The sequence below is a fragment of the Capricornis sumatraensis genome, chromosome 14 (genome assembly GCF_032405125.1).
Source record: "Capricornis sumatraensis isolate serow.1 chromosome 14, serow.2, whole genome shotgun sequence".
Classification (NCBI taxonomy): Eukaryota; Metazoa; Chordata; class Mammalia; order Artiodactyla; family Bovidae; genus Capricornis; species Capricornis sumatraensis.
In genome coordinates, this window is record NC_091082.1 from 49,283,231 (window position 1) to 49,300,623 (window position 17,393).

Genomic DNA, 17,393 nt, shown 5'->3' on the forward strand with positions numbered 1-17,393 from the left:
CCACTCCTTCCAACACTGACGACAGATTCCTGTGGACTGTGCTTCCCCAGCAGCCCTGTCAGGTAGGGGCTCTTTCTTTCAGACCTCTAGGCAGGATGAGGTGCCCCTCTTTGATTCCTGTGGCCACTTCCCAATCATTTTCCCTCTCTTCTCTAGAATGCTCTGCTTCTAAGCTCCAGGCGAGCCAGCAAGGAAGTCCTGATTATTTATTTTTTGAAGATGTCAGCTTCGGCTCACTGTCACTTTGTCCAACACACACCTAAGTTCTGGGTGGTTTTACCCTCTAATTCCTGGTCTGTGAGTCCTTGATCTTCTTGCCTCCCACTATCTTGTCCTTCAACCAACCTCAGCCACTGGTGCCCAGGGGCCCCCCAGACTTTGTCATCCTCAATAACTGCACCCCTCCCTAATTTCTGTTTCAGAGCCCACACCCATCTTTCCAGCTCCCTCCTCTGGACCTTGCGTGAGACCTAGTCCTCCCTTCTCATCACCCTCTGTCCTTTGATCCTTGATGTCTCTCTCCTGCCTCCTGCAGCTTAGCCATCCAGTGTTCTAACCATCCCCTCTGCACACTCCCAGCTCCTCCTCTCTGCCACTCACTCAGAAAAATGACAACACAGGTTAAAGTGACTAAAGGAAACCCTACAACAGTACTGGTGGCCTCACTCAGAAAGTACCACCTCAGTCTCAGGCGGGGCCCCCAACGCTGCTGGAGTATCAGACTCTAGCCCCCTCGTCCCAGCCCTCCCAGATGCTAGCTCACACTTTCTCTGCTGCCTTCAAGCCTCTGCCATCTCTTCTCTGCTCACCCCCTACAGCAGAACTTGTTCCTATTTTACCCATCAAACAGGGACATCAGAAGAGAAATGCTGGCACTTCCTAGCAGTCCAGAGGCTAAGGCTCCGTGCTCCCAGTGCAGGGGGCCTGGGTTCCGTCCCTGGTCAGGGAACTAGATCCCACCTGAAGGTCCCGATGCTGGGAAAGATTGAAGGCAAAGGAGAATGAGAGGTTGGATTGAGCGAGGATGAGCAGAGGATGAGATGGTTGGATGGCATTACCAACTCAATGGACATGAATTTTGAGTGAACTCTAGGGGATAGTGGAGGACAGAGGAACCTGGCATGATGCAATCCATGGGGTCACAAAGCGACAGGCATGACTTAGTGGCTGAACAATAACAAAAGCTGCAATTAAAGATCCCATGTGCTTCAACTAAGACACAGTACTGCCAACTAATATATAAACAAAAATAAATAAATATATATAAAGAGAAATGCTGTTCAGTGTCCCCACTTGTCACCTTTGTATCCATAGTCTCTCCCAGCCCCTCCACCATCCTGTGTGGTCCCACCCCAGCCTGACCCTCCTCTGTGCTCTGGAGGCCATCCTGTCTGCCCTGCCCAAAGCCAGCACTTGGGACCACCACCGGCCTCTGAGGTCCCATTCTGTGACTCAGAAAGAGCACCTTCGATCCCCATAGCCCCACAGCTAATTCAGCCCCCCACCCCCACTAGGACACAGAGCTGGGGGGCAGGACACAGGCCATGGTGTGTCAGGGCCTTGTCCCTACTCCTTAAGTCACTTCCCCCATCATCAACACTTTCCTTTTTTTGACTGATTCATTCCCATAAGCACTTAAATGGTGGTTATTTTTTTCCATCTTTAAAAACAAAAACACCAAACAACAACAAAATTCTCCTTTTGAGCCTACAGGAAGGATCCAGGCCATGTCTTCCCTTCTCATCACTCCCAAATCCCAATTCCTTCCCCACCTTCACCTCTGCTGACCTCACTGCATTCAGGCTCCCCTCACCCCAAAGATCCTTTCCTCTAGGTGACCTCTGAGATGCTACACCCCTGGCCAGTTCTCAGCCCCCAGCTTGCAGGATCTTAGCTCCCTGTTGTTGTTTAGTCGCTAAGTAATGTCTGGCTCTTTGCAACCCCATGGACCTCAGCATGCCAGGCTTCCCTGTCCATCACCAACTCCCAGAGCCTGCTCAAACTCATGTCTACTGAGTCAGTGATGCCATCTCATCCTCTGTCGTCCCCTTCTCCTCCTGTCTTCAATCTTTCCCAGCATCAGGGTTTTTTCCAATGAGTCAGTTCTTTGCATCAGGTGGCCAAAGTATTGGAGTTTCAGCTTCAGCATCAGTCCTTCCAGTGAATATTCAGGACTGATTTCCTTTAGGATGGACTAGTTGGATCTCCTTGCTATCCAAGGGAATCTCAGGAGTCTTCTCCAACACCACAGTCTAAGGCATCAATTCTTCAGTGCTCTGCCTTTTTTATTGCCCAACTCTCATATCTTTACATGACTACTGAAAAAACCATTGCTTTAACTATATGGACCTTTGTCGACAACGTAATGTCTCGGCTTTTTAATACGCTGTCTAAGTTTGTCATAGCTTTCCTTTCAAGGCTCATCAAACCCAGTGAAAGTGCGGAAGTTCTAGCCACCAGACCACCAGGGAATGCCCAGCCCTCTGATTTCTGGGGGCAGGACACTGATTACTTAGTCTCCTCAGAGTCCCTGTCTCCCTGACTCTAGGTTGCCCCTCTCAGTTTTCCTGCCTCCCTCCTGCCTGTTTTCCAGTCTCTTCTGCTGGTTCCTCCTCCTCTCCATGTTCAATCCCAGCCCCCAGCCCCACTCCCCTGATGCTCACACCCCAGGTGACCTCAGCCTCGGACATTTCTCACCCAGACTCCCATCCCGCTCTTCTTCCAGAAGGACGGCTCCATCGGGACATCCTGACTCCTCACTCCCTCATCTCACATGCAATCCATCAGCTAACCCCATCTGTCCTGCCTTCCAAAGACACTCAGAATCTGCCGCTGCTCCCCGCCTCCATCCTCACCTCCCTGGGTCGAGTCACCCTCTCTTCTTGCTTCCTAACTGGTCCCCTCACTTCTGCCCTTGTCCCCACACCCAAGAGCCACCTTCCCACAGAGGGCAGAGTGAGACCTGTGAACACTGATATCCAAGTGTGCCCTGACTCAACTCAAATACTGCCAAAGTTTCCCCCCACCCACTCAGTCCTCAACCAAGGCTTCGAAGCCCTACCTCAGGGACCTTTATTTTATGTACAAAGTGACGATGGAACATAGTCCCACTCTTTGGTTATGCTTGTCTATGGCTGCATATGTTTACTCTCTGACCCCTGCCCTATGCTATCTGCTCCCCACCCTTAGCTTACCCCACCTCCCCTCACCCATCCCTGCCCTTGTTCTCTCTGCTCTGAACACATCAGCTTCCTCCATGTTCTTCCAAAATGCTGTGCATGTTCCCACCTCAGGGCCTTTGCACTTGCTGTCCCTTCTGCTCAGAACTCTCTCTCTCCCTCCCACGCTCCCTCATTCTTTCAAATCCTGCTCAGACTTCACGGGGAGCCCTTCCCTGACCATTCCGCCAGCCCTTTCCACACTACCCTCCCTACTCCCTCTTTTCACTCTCCCTGATTTTTCTCCATGACTTTTCCCTGCCTAACAGACTGAAAAAATTGCTCTTCTCCCTTCAGCGGACTGAAGCCACTGTCTCTTCTCCTGCTGTATTCACAGCACATAGAATAAACAGTATCTGGCACGTAGCAGGGGCCTGTACATTGTGTTAAAGGAGTGACCGGCTGGTACTCAGCATCATGTAGCCTTTAGGATGCTTCCTGTCATTTAATCTTCTCTGCAGCCCTAAGAAGTAGTTCCTGCCCAGCCTAAAGGTTAAAGCAGATCAGCAGCTGCAGAAGGGCTATGCCTGGGGTCCAACCCCACAGGGCATGCTCCTAACCAGGACCACTTGGACCTCTACCTCTTTTCAAAGGAGAGTCGAGACAGCTCAATCCACAATATCCTCTCCTACCTCCAACTCCCCTGGTCCCGAGCCTGGACTCACCTGCCCGTCTACCTTCTCACACCCCACCCTGTCTGCCCCCTGCCCCGCAGGCACTCCATCCTTGGCCGGTTAAGGTGATCAGAGCATCTCTTCTCTTCCCACCAGAACTGTTTTCCTGCCTTCCTGGACCTGCCCTCCCGCGTGTCTGTCTTTCTCTGGTCCACCTTCACCTTCCGTCCACCTTCACGGAAGGGGGTCTCAGGCCGGACCGCTAACGACCCAAGTAAGTCGGATATGTGTTGGGAGACGTCAGAGAGCGCGCCTGCCCGGCGTTCAGCTGTTGCCTGTGGAGGGTGCACGCGGCGCCTGCGTGGGAGTTCTGAGCCCTACGGCCGGTGTCTGCCCGCGCGCGAGCTCGAGGGCGCTGGAAGGGACCGCCCTCCGCGCTAGAGTACTGGCAAGGTAGGTGGCCTTATGCAAACTTCTTGCACAAAGCTTTGGGTCCCATCAAAACTGGCTGAAATCCACTCTACCCACTCCCCTCCGCGGTGTGTCAGCGCAATCTTTTTTCCAGGCATTTTCTCCCTGCCAAGCCTCTTTGCCTATGTGCTGTTCCTCACCCAGCCCGGCCCTGCTGTTTCCCATTTTCTCCTTTCTAAATACGGAGAGCACGGAGCCTGGAGTCAGAAGACGTGATCAATATTGATTGCTGTCTGACCTTAGGCAAGTCTCTAACTTCTCTGAATCGCAGGCTCCTTCCTCATCTGTAAAAGAGGAGTGATGAGACTTACTCGACTGTTTCACGGGTTTGATATGAGAGTTAGCTGTTTGGCAAGGTGATGCCAAAGAGCCTTTCAGTTCAGTTCAGTCGCTCAGTCGTGTCCAACTCTTTGCGACCCCATGAACACCAGGCCAGGCCTCCCTGTCCATCACCAACTCCTGGAGTTCACTCAAACTCATGTCCATCGAGTCGATGATGCCATCCAGCCATCTCATCCTCTGTCATCCCCTTCTCTTCCTGCCCCCAATCCCTGCCAGCATCAGAGTCTTTTCCAATGAGTCAACTCTTCGTATGAGGTGGCCAGAGTATTGGAGTTTCAACTTTAGCATCAGCCCTTCCAATGAACACCCAGGACTAATTTCCTTTAGAATGAATTGGTTGGATCTCCTCGCAGTCCAAGGGACTCTCAAGAGTCTTCTCCAACACCACAGTTCAAAAGCATCAATTCTTCGGTGCTCAGCTTTCTTCACAGTCCAACTCTCACATCCATACATGACCATTGGAAAAACCATAGCCTTGACTAGACGGACCTTTGTTGGCTAAGTAATGCCTCTGCTTTTGAATATGCTATCTAGGTTGGTCATGGCTGCAATCACCATCTGCAGTGATTTTGGAGCCCCCAAAAATAAAGTCTGACACTGTTTCCACTGTTTTCCCATCTATTTGCCATGAAGTGATGGGACCGGATGCCATGATCTTCGTTTTCTGAATGTTGAGCTTTAAGCCAACTTTTTCACTCTCCTCTTTCACTTTCATCAAGAGGGTCTTTAGTTCCTCTTCACTTTCTGCCATAAGGGTGATGTCATCTGCATATCTGAGGTTGTTGATATTTCTCCCGGCAATCTTGATTCCAGCTTGTGCTTCTTCCAGCCCAGGGTTTCTCGTGATGTACTCTAAAGAGCCTTTAAATTAAAGCAGTTCTTGGAGGGTGTGGTTATTATTTCAAGTCCTCTTTTATTTCTAGTAATACTTTTTGTCTTAAAGTCAAATCAGTCTGGTAATTATATTTACCAGCTCTATTTTGGTCCTTCTTTGCCTGGTTTAACTTTTTCATCCATTTACTTTCAGGCTTCCTGTGTCTATATATTTTAGTCATGGTTCTTAAAACACAATTTGGCTGGAATTTTTTAAAAAGTCGTTTACAAATGTATGACTATATATATATATAAACCATGTTACTTGATGCTTGCTAATGGTCACATTTCATGTTTTTTTTTTCCTCCTTTCTTGTCTTTTTAATTTATTTTTAAATTTTTATTTATTTATTTGGCTGTGCGGGGTCTTGGTTGCCGCACGTGGGATTTTCCATCTTCCTTGAGGTATACAGGATCTTTGGCTGCGGCATTTGAACTCTTAGTTCCAGAATGTGGCCCCTAGTTCCCTGACTAGGGTTCACATCTGGCCCCCTGCAGTGGGAGCAAGGAATCTTAGCCACTGGACCACCAGAGGATCTTCCTTTCTTGTCTTTTTTATAATCAATCAAGGTTTCCTTTTTCCTCATATTTTTCCCCACCACTGTTTTGGAAATTACACATTTTATTTTTCTTTCAGTGGTCCTCCAAAACATTTTAATATGTGTATTTATTTAACAAAGTCTGAAGGCAATCCAGTATTTACCTTCCCTTCAGACCCCAAATGGACTTGGTGGCACTGTGCCTGCTCCGCTCCTCCTGACATATAGTATTATTGTCCTGAGCACTAAGCCACATGTTCACTGTTAATATTTCCTTCATGGGTGTCAGATCTTCCTTATGGAAAAATTTCCTTCTTCCACAAAAAGGTTCTTCAGACACCTCTGTTGCTGTTGCTGCTGCTAAGTCGCTTCAGTCATGTCCAACTCTGTGCGACCCCATAGACAGCAGCCCACCAGGCTCCGCCGTCCCTGGGATTCTCCAGGCAAGAACACTGGAGTGGGTTGCCATTTCCTTCTCCAATGCATGAAAGTGAAAAGTGAAAGTGAAGTCGCTCACTCGTGTCCGACTCTTAGCGACCCCATGGACTGCAGTCTACCAGGCTCCTCCGTCCATGGGATTTTCCAGGCAAGAGTACTGGAGTGGGGTGCCATTGCCTTCTCTGAGACACCTCTGTAGGGAATGTCTATTGGTGATAATCTCCACTGGTGTTCCTCTGAATATGTATTTCATCCTGACAGATACCTCACTAGACATCAGCTGACAGTATAATTTTATGAAAGAAAAAATGTTGCTGCCATATCAGTAAACAAAGGATGCTGCGGTTGTCAAGCCACTGCATAACAGGGGCCCATGAGGTGCTCCCTGAGGACACTCAGAATGAGAAAGCACAGGATACTGGCCCCAGGTAACTGAGATGCATATCAAAGGAATGACATCAAGGAGCCCAGACTTTTGCGTCTTCGCATACCTAGAAAATTGCTACATGCATCTACGTGAAATGTCTGGTTTTCTTTAATTAACAGTAACCTTTCGATGTTCCGGTTAGCTGGTCTTTGTTGCAAAAACTCCTATATACCTTGGCTTCCCCCTTACTTACCTTTTTGGAGCCGTTTCCCAGAGCTTTCTGAGAGGCTGTGTCCCTGGCTTAAGTCCTCAGTTTTGTCCACCAAATAAAACATAATTTTCCACCTTTAGTCTGTGGTTTTTTTCAGTTGACAATTGTCATTCCTTTTTAGGACAATATGTATCTAACTGCTTTTGGCATCTTAATGTTTGTCCTTGATGTTCTGCTCTTTTCATTCATCCGTTCATTCCATAACTGTTTTTTAACTGGCTGCACTGGGTCTTTGTTGCTGCGCACAGGCTTTCTCTAGTTGCAGTGAGCAGAGCTACTCTCTTGTTGCAGCGCATGGACTCTAGGACACCAGCTTAGTAGTTGTGGTACATGAGCTTAGTTGCCCTGGCAGCATGTGGGATGTTCCCAGACCAGGGATCAAACTGGTGTCCTTGCATTACAAGATAGATTCTTAACCACTGGACCACCAGTGAAGCCCCCATTCCATAACTTTTATAAAGGACTTACTGGAAGCCAGCACTATTCTTGGTGCTGAAGATACATCAGTGAGTGAGCAAAGTTCCATTATGTTGATAAACGTGGATTTCCTCATATTAATTCTGTTTGGAGATTGTTTGGCTCCCTGGATCTTGGGTTTGGTGTCTTTCCATTTTGGAAAACTCCCCACTATTGTTTCTTTGGGTGTTACCTCTCTCTCATACTGTCTCCCTCAGAAACTCTGATGATATTTTTATTGGACCTTCTGACTCTGTCCTTTGTTTAACTTCTCCTGTTTTCTGCCTGTTTTTGCTGCATCCTTCACCTCTAATCTTCAAGGCCACTGATTCTTTCCTCTGGTGAATCTCTTCTATGAATTAACCTACCCACTGAATTTTTAACTTCAGTCACTTTGTTTTTCATAGATAGAAGTTATATCTCTTTCCACTTTTTTATTTGGTCATGGCATGCAGCATGTCATTCGAGATCTTAGTTCCTCAGGGATTGAAAACACGCCCCCTGAATTGGGAGCCCAGAGTCTTAAACACTGGACCATCAGTGAAAGTGTTAGTTGCTCAGTCATGTCCAAGCAACTCCATGCAGACTCTATGGACTGTAGCCTGCCAGGCTCCTCTGTCCATGGAATTCTCTAGGCAAGAATACTGAATTGGGTTGCCATTCCCTTCTGTAGGATATCTTCCTGACCCAGAGATGGACCCCAGGTCTCCCTCACTGCAGGCAGATTCTTTATCATCTAAGCCACCAGAGAAATCCCCTACTTCTTTCCTATGAAATTCTACCTGACATCCCATTTTGCACAGTCACAATCTGGCTCTAAAATCAAGAAGCTTCCATGTGCTCTTGTCTGAGTCTCCTCTTCCTGGGCTGTGTCCCCAGTTGTGGAACAAGGAGGATCAGGGGACCAGTTTTCATATTGTGCTCAGAGGCCCTACCTTAGTGTGGCACTGGTGATGGGAGCTTGGGATGTGCTTTGTCAGACTCGCTCCATTCCATATACTAGATAAGATTTCTTTTGAACAAAGCATTTGAAATAAAAGAGACTTTCAAATTGGTTAGGGGAGCTGTAAGCTCTCTTCAAGTTCAAATCTATGATTCTGAGTTTAGATCTCTGATATAATATTTTAGTCACCCAGAGCCAAACATTCTGGAGTGAGAAGTCAAGTGGGCCTTAAGAAGCACTGCTGTTAATAAAGCTAGTGGATTCGATGAAAATTCCAGCAGAAATATTCAAATCCCTAAAGGAGGATGCCATCAAGGTTTTGCATTCACTATTTCAGGAAATCTGGAAGACCCAGCAGTGACCACAGGACTGGAAAATGTCAGTCCTCATCCTAATTCCCAAAAAGGGTAGTATCAAAGAATGTGCTAACCATTTGACAATTGCACTCATCTCCCATGCTAGTAAGGTCATGCTTAAAATCTTGCATGCTAGGCTTCAGCATTATGCAAACCAAGAACTTCCAAATGTCCAAGCTGGTTTAGAAAAGGAAGAGGAACTAGAGGTCAAATTGCTAACATTCACTGGATTATAGAGAAAGCAAGGGGATTTCAGAAAAACATCTATCTCTGTCTCATTGACTACACTAAAGCCTTTGACTGTGTGGACCATGACAAACTGTGGAAAGCTCTTAGAGATGGGAATACCAGACCATCTTACCTTTCTTCTGAGAAACCTATATGCAGGTCAAAAAGCAACACTTAGAACCCTGTATGGAACAACTGATTGATTCAAGATCGAGAAAGGAATACGAGAGGGTTGTCTGCTGTCATCCTGTTTGTTTAACCTATACGCTGAGCACATCATGAGAAATACACTGCTGGATGAGTTACAAGCCAGAATCAAGATAGGCGCCTCTTCTTGGGCTCCAAAATCACTGTGGATGATGACTGCAGCCATGAAATCAGCAGACGATTGCTTCTTGGCAGGAAAGTGATGACAAACCTAGACAGTGTGTTGAAAAGCAGAGACATTACTCTGCTGGACAAAGGTCCATATAGTCAAGGCTATGGTCTTCCCAGTGGTCACATACGGTTGTGAGAGCTGGACTGTAAAGAAGGCAGAATGCCAACAAGAGTTGACGCCTTTGAACTGTGGTGCTGGAGAAGACTCCTGAAAGTCCCTTCAACAGCAAGGAGATCAAACCAGTCATCTGAAGGGAGATCAACCCTGAATATTCACTGGAAGGACTGATGCTGAAGCTGAAGCTCCAGTATTTTGGTCATCTGAAGCACACAGATGACTCACTGGAAGAGTCCCTGATACTGGAAAAGATTGAGGGCAGAAGGAGAAGAGGGCATCAGAGGATGAGATGGCCAGACAGCATTAGCAATACAAGGAACATGAACTTAGGCAAACTCCAGGAGATGGTGAGGGACAAGGAGGCCTGGTGTGCTGCAGTCCATGGGGTTGCAAAGAGTTGGATACCACTGGGTGACTGAACAACAGTAATGTTTTATAAAACCTTTTGATCTCTGTTTCCTGACAGTTTTTTCAATTTTTTAAAAATTTGTAGAATGCATTCAATAAATGTTTATGGAATTAATAATAAATGGATAGATAAATGGGTGGTCAGACTGGTGATGGGGTTCAGGACATGCTATCCCCAAATATGGCACCTTGGCAGATAGAATATTTTAAGCTTTGTTGTTGTTCAGTCACTGGGTCTGCAACCCCATGGACTGCAGCACTCTAGGCTCCTGTCCCTCACTGTCTTCTGGAGTTTGCTCAGATTCATGTCCACTGAGTCAATGATGCTATCTAACTATCTCATCCTCTGTTGCCCCCTTCTCCTTTTGCCTTCAATCTTTTCCAGCATCAGGTCTTTTCCAATAGTCAGCTTTTCCCATCAGGAGGCCAAAGTATTGGAGCTTTAGCTTCAGCATCAGTCCTTCCAGTAAATATTCAGGGTTGATTTCCTTTAGGATTGACTGGTTTGATCTCCTTGCTGTCCAAGAGACCCTCAAGAGTCTTCTCCAGCACCACAATTAGAAAGCATCAATTCTTTGATGCTCAGCCTCCTTTATGGTCCAACTCTCACATCTGTACATGACTGCTGGTAAAACCATAGCTTTGACTAGACGGACCTTTGTCAGCAGTGATGTCTCTGCTTTTTAATATGCTGTCTAGGTTTGTTGTAGTTTTCCTTCTAAGGAGCAAGCGTCTTTTAATTTCAAGGGGATTTTAAGCTACAGGAGTTTTTGAGAAAACAGCAGAAGGAAAGTCCCTCTGACCTTTCCCCAACTCTCCTGCTCTTCTTCCCTGAAACAGGTCATGAGACACCCGCATGCAAGGTACCCTTGCTGTTTCTGGAGAAAAGAAGACATTTATCACCAGAGACAGGGGATTTCTGATCAAGAAATCTGTATAAACAAACCCTTATCTGTTAAACCCTTATCGGTTGATGGGCCTGATGCAAAGGAGGGATGGTGTTTCCTGCTCTGGTCCAGTTTTGACAATAAGAAAAGACACCGGCCCTCCCAGGGGATTTTCTCTGATTCCTAAATCTGGAGGGCTCAGTTTTGTGAAGACAAGAAATAGAAGATTTGTAGACAAGATAGGTAACTCTAGCTCTCGCCAGCAGGGAACCAAAGGCAAGAGGAATTTGCTGCCTGTGGTTGAGTTTCTAGAATGTCAGATAACACTATAGACTAAAATATCGCCACTCAGGCTTCGACAGTGGTCTCGTGGTTAAGAATCCGCCTGCCAAAGCAGGGCACGTGGGTGTGGTCTCTGGTTCAAGAAAATCCCACATGCTGTGGTGTGGGGGGTGCTCTGCAGAAAGAGAGGCAGTGGAATTTCCCTCAGCAGAGCTGAGAGGTCCTGAGGAAAAGTGAGCCTGCTGTCCGCCAACCCAGCCCCTCGGTGAGCGAGAGACAATCAGACGCAACACGGGTTCTGTCAAAGCAGTTCTGCTTTATTGTCGTAAGCTCTTTATTTATATAGGCAAGCAGGGGGGTTTTTGCGAGGGACTTTCCATAGTTCTACCAATCAAGTTAAAGGTCAGATTACCACGTGCTTACATCATGACAGGGGTCTATGGTGATCACGCATTGTCCACGTGCACGGAAATCAAGAGAGCCAATCAAAAATTTTGACAAACAAACTAAGCTGCACCCTCGTCTCTTCCACTAGGCGCCATCTTAGCTCTAAATCGCAAAGCTAGCCCTTCTTTTTAAGGTTTCCCATTTAGAGCCCCACACTGTGGGACATCTAAGCCTGTGTGCCACAACTACAGAGCCTGCGCCCTAGAGTCGGTGCTCAGCAACAAAAGAAGCCACCGCAATGAGAAGCCTGCACACTGCAATGAAGAGTAGCCCCAGCTCCCTGCAACTAGATAAAGCCCATGTGCAGCAACGAAGACCCAGTGCAGTCAAAAATAAATACGTTAAAAATATATAGTCTCTTTCCAAATCCCTACAGAAACTGGCTTTTTAAAAAGAATAAGTGGGAATTCCCTGGGCAGGGGGTGGGGATGGGATCCAGTGGTTAAGACTCAGCACTTTCACTGCTGTGGGCCTGTGGTTCGACCCCTAGTTGGGGAACTAAGATCACACAAGCTGCAAGTTGCTCAAATTAAAAAAAAAAAAAAAGTAGAAAGACCACAGTGGTGAGAATGTTTGGCTAGAAAGCCCCATTACCTCAAGCGTGACCCATTGGAGACTGAGCTCGTGGCCTTGTTGATGCCAAAAACCCGGCCTCTGGGCACCAGGGCCTACTCGAATCTTGGAGAGAGAGGTTTGGGTGAAATAGAAGAGAACAGCTTTATTGCCTTGCAGGCAAAGGAGGATACAGAAGACTCCTGCCCCCTAAAACTATGTCCCCCTTCGACTGGCAAAGCAATAAACCTATTCTTTTCTACTTCACCCAAAACTCTGTCTCTGAGATTCAGTTCAGCCCTGGTGCAACAGGGGCCAAGTTTTAGGCATCGTTGCCCTGAACCTGGCCTCCTTGCCTCCTCCTGGTGAGTGGTAGCTCCAGCTGATTGAACCCCAGACTTTGCCATGTTGATATCCTCTTTTCTCTTTTTCTCCTGTATCCAGTCCAAGAGTGAAACCTGCTGCTCTGCCTTCAGAACAGACCCCAGAGCTTCCAGGTTGGGAGAGGTAATCTCTGTGGTGTGGCCTTTCCACCCTGCTTGGCCTGGGACACTTCCTTACTGAGAGATGGAGAGCCCATGCAGCCTTGCCAAGCTCATCACCTGGCGTGGGAATATCTTACCCTCTTTCAGGCCAGTGTGTGCTCTTTTGTTCCATTTAAACATGCCTGTCATATGGCACCCCGCCAACCCCACTGCTCTCTCTGTCCTTCAAGAAGGGATAAGGTGCTTCCACTGTGACATGAGAGGGCGCAGCAAGCAAACTGCCCATCAGCTGCTGGGAGAGACCTGCTGGTCCCAGGGGACCCACACCACTTGTTGTTCAATCACCCAGTTGTGTCCGACTCTTTGTGATCCTATGGACTGCAGCATGTCAGGCTCCTCTGTCCTCCACTATCTCCTGAAGTTTGCTCAAATTCATGTTCAAGATGCCATCCAACCATCTTGTCCTCTGTTGTCCCCTTCTCCTCCAGCCTTTCCCAGCATCAAGGTCTTTTCCAGTGAGCCATCTCTTCACATCAGGTGACCAAAGTATTGGAGCTTCAGCTTCAGCATCAGTCCTTCCAATGAATGTTCAGGACTGATTTCTTTAGGACTGACTGATTTCTTTTAGGATTCACTTGGACTCAAGTGACTCTCAAGAGTCTTCTCCAGCACTGCAGTTCGAAAGCATCAATTCTTTGGTGCTCAGTCTTCTTCATAGCCTAACTTTCACATTCATACATGACTACTGGAAAAACCATAGCTTTGACTATACAGACCTTTATTGGCAAAGTGATGACCACTACTGATGCTGATCATGCAGCTTCTTCTCGGCATGAGTCCAGCACTGTCCATCAGTGCTTGAGTGCCTGGTGTTTTCCTTGGTGCCTCCAATACCAAGTTGCTGTGGGCATGAAACAATTCACCTCAGATTGGGACTTGAGCCCAGCTAAAACCCACAGTCTTCCAACTAAGATCACACACCTGGCTTCAGGACTTAATGAAGCTCAGGTTCTTTGTCTCTCAGCACAGAAGGAATTCAGCAAGAGGCAAAGTGATAGGCAAGAAGCAGATTTATTAACATAGGATGCTTGTAAGAGATGCAGGTGGGCAGGTGAGGGAACTCTGCCCCAGGATTAGGTAGACAATTTTATTGTCAAAGGAAAAAAGGAAGGGAAAAGACGACCTTCTTCCAGAAGATGTGAAGCTTACATCATGAGCTTCTCCTTCCTATCAGTCAGGAGAGTATCTGACCTGAGGTCAAACTAGGGATTGTTCTTTTTGTTCAGTTGTTGTGTCTGACTCTTTTTGACCCCACTGACTGCAGCAGGCCAGACTTCCCTGGCCTTCACTATTTCCTGGAGTTTGTTCAGATTCACGTCCATTGAGTCTGTGATGCTATCTAACCATCTCATCCTCTGTCATCCCCTTCTCCTCCTGCCTTCAATGTTTCCCAGTATCAGAGTCTTTTCCAGTGAGTCAGGTCTTTGCATCAGGTGGCCCAAGTATTGGAGCTTCAGCATCAGTCCTCATGAATATTCAGGATTGACTGGTTTGATCTCCTTGCTGTCCAAGGGACTCTCAAGGGTCTTCTTAACTACAGTTTGAAAGCATCAATTCTTAGGTACTCAGCCTTCTTTCTGGTCCAAATCTCACTTCTGTACATGACTAGTGGAAAAATCATAGCTTTGACTATACAGACCTTTGGTGGCAAAGTGATGTCTCTGCTTTTTAATAAGCTGTCTAGGTTTGTCATAGCTTTTCTTCCAAGGAGCAAGCATCTTTTAATTTCATGGCTGCAGTGATTTTGGAGCCCAAGAAAATAAAATCTGCCACTGTTTCCATTTTTTCCCCATCTATTAGCCATGAAGTGATGAGACTGGATGCCATGATCTTAGGTTTTTGAGTGTTCAGTTTTAAACCAGCTTTTTCACTCTCCTCTTTCACCTTCATCAAGATACTCTTTAGTTCCTCTTCACTTTCTGCCATTAGGGTAGTATCATCTATATATCTGAGGTTGTTGATATTTCTCCTGGTAGTCTTGATTAGAGCTTGTGCTTCATTCAGCCAGGCATTTTGCATATAAGTTAAATAAGCAGAGTGACAATACAGAGCCTTGATGTACTCCTTTTCCAATTTCGAACCAGTCCATTGTTCCATGTCTGGTTCTAGCTGTTGCTTCTTGACTTGCATACACGTTTTGCAGGAGTCAGGTGGCTTGATATTCCCATCTCTTGAAGAATTTTCTACAGTTTGTTGTGATCCACAGTCAAAGGCTTTAGCGTAGTCAACGAAGCAGATGTTTTGCTGAAATTCTCTTGCTTTTTCTGTCATCCAGCAGATGTTGGCAATTTGATCTCTGGTTCCTCTGTGTCTTCTAAATCCATTTTGAACATCTGGAAGTTTTCAGTTCACATACTGTTGAAGCCTAGCTTGAAGGATTTTGAGCACTTGCTAGCATGTGAGATGAGTGCAATTGTGCAGTAGTTTGAACATTCTTTAGCATTGCCCTTCTTTGGGATTGGAATGAAAACTGACCTTTTGCAGTCCTGTGGCCATTGCTGAGTTTTCCAAATTTGCTGGCATATTGAGTGCAGCACTTTCACAGGATCATCTTTTAGGATTTTAAATAGCTCAGTCGGAATTCCATCACTTCCAATAGCTTTGTTCGTAGAGATGCTTCATAAGGCCCACTTGACTTCATACTCTAGGATGTCTGGCTCTAGGCGAGTGACCACACCATCAGGGTTATCCAGGTCATTAAGACTTTTTTTGTACAGTTCTTCTGTGTATTCTTGCCATCTCTTCTTGACCTCTTAGGATTATTATATCAAAAGAAAAGAGGTGACATTTTTCTTTCACCCAATGCCCTTGGGGCTTCCCAGGTGATGCTAGTGGTAAAGAACCTGCCTGCCGATGCAGGAGAAATAAGACGCGGGTTCAATCCCTGGGTCAGGGAAGATCCCTGGAGGAGGGCATGGCAACCCACTCCAGTATTCTTGCCTGGAGAATCCCATGGACAGAGGAGCCTGGTGGGTTACAGTTCACAGGGTTGCAAAGAGTCAGACACGACTGAAGCAACTTACCACATACACACACACACAATGGCCTGGGGCATATCTCGTGCCTTTATTTATGACTTTATAGTTTAGCAAGGCTGTAATTCCACTACCTTCCAATAGCTTTCTTGAGTGATCAACAACTTACAGTGGTCTCCCAACGTTTCCTAGGTTTCCCTATCTATAGTGCCCTACTAGAACTTCTACAGCTACCTGTTGTTATGCCATCATGTCCGACTATTTTGTGACCCTGTGGACTGTAGCTCACCAGGCTCCTCTGTCCATGAGATTTCCTAGGCAAGAATACTGGAATGGGTTGCCATTTCCCTAAGGGATCTTTGCGACCTATTCCTGACCTGTTCTATCCCTATCAGGCAGAAGTACCTGAAGAACTCCCCTAGATTGATATAGCTGGTGCCTGGTGCTCTGCTTGGCCTGACCACTTGTCACCACCCCCACCTCTCTGTCCAACACTGTCCTTCTAGACCATAAATCAGACCATGTCCAACTCTGCCCAAAGCCCTCCAGCAGCTCCTGTCTCATTCAAAGTTCTTGAAATGACCTTCTGACTCCGCATCATCTGGCCCCTGCTGCCTCCCTGACCTCATTCCTTCTCCTGTCCTCATTTGCAGCCATGGTGGCCTCCTGATACGTTCAAGGAGCACATACACTCCCAGCCTCCCGCGTGCCAGGGACTGGTATAGACAAGAGAACTGGGGACCTCCCTGGTGGTCCAGTGGGTAGGAATCCGCCCACCAGTGGAGGAGACACAGGTTTGACCCCTGGTCCTAGAAGGTTCCACATGCCGCAACTAAGCCCATGCACCACTGGAAGTAGTATACCTAGTACACCACGTCGGAACTACTGAAGCTCATGCACCCAGAGCCTGTGCTCTGCAACTAGAGAAGCCACCACAGTGAGAAGCTCACTGCAGCCAGAGAGTAACCTCCGCTCTGCAACTGGAGAAAATCTGTGTGCAGCAATGAAGACCCAGTGCAGCTTTTAAAGGGCGGGGTGGGGAGGGGGTGGGGGAGAGAATTGGAACCTCTCTCCCACACAAGGCCACAATCATGAACTTGAGACTGGTCCTTCTAGTCAACGCTTTTATGTCTTACCACATACACACCCATGAACAATACAAAGTATTTCTATGAGCTTTTAAAATTCACACTAACGCTCTCATATTGCATGTGCCACTCTGCAACCGATGTTTGGGGGGACCACCATTGATAGAAATAGGTCTGGTTTATTCATCTGAACTGCTGAACAGTATTCCTTAGAATGAATGAACCATGGCCTTGTCTGCCTTCGTCTGACTATGAGACTATTTCCGGTTTTCTGCAGCTGCTCTGCATTCCTGGGCCCAAGAGCATTCCTGGGTCCCTTCCTCAGAGGCCCATGTTCCTTTTTTCAGGGCTTGGGCCTCCTGACAGAGGACTCTCAGTGTCTGTTACCCTGAGGGCAGGACCTGAGTTCACCCCTGTAGCCCCAGGCCCATGCCCAGCACTGGCAGGCTCTCAGCCTCTTTGGATGGATGGATATGGAAGAATGGGGCAGTGGGGGCTGTGCACCCAGCCTTAACCTCTCTGTGCCAGGGACAAGCAAGCCAGGATGGCCTGACAAAGTCCAGATGCCTGGGGCCCAGTGGTCAATACCCATCCCAG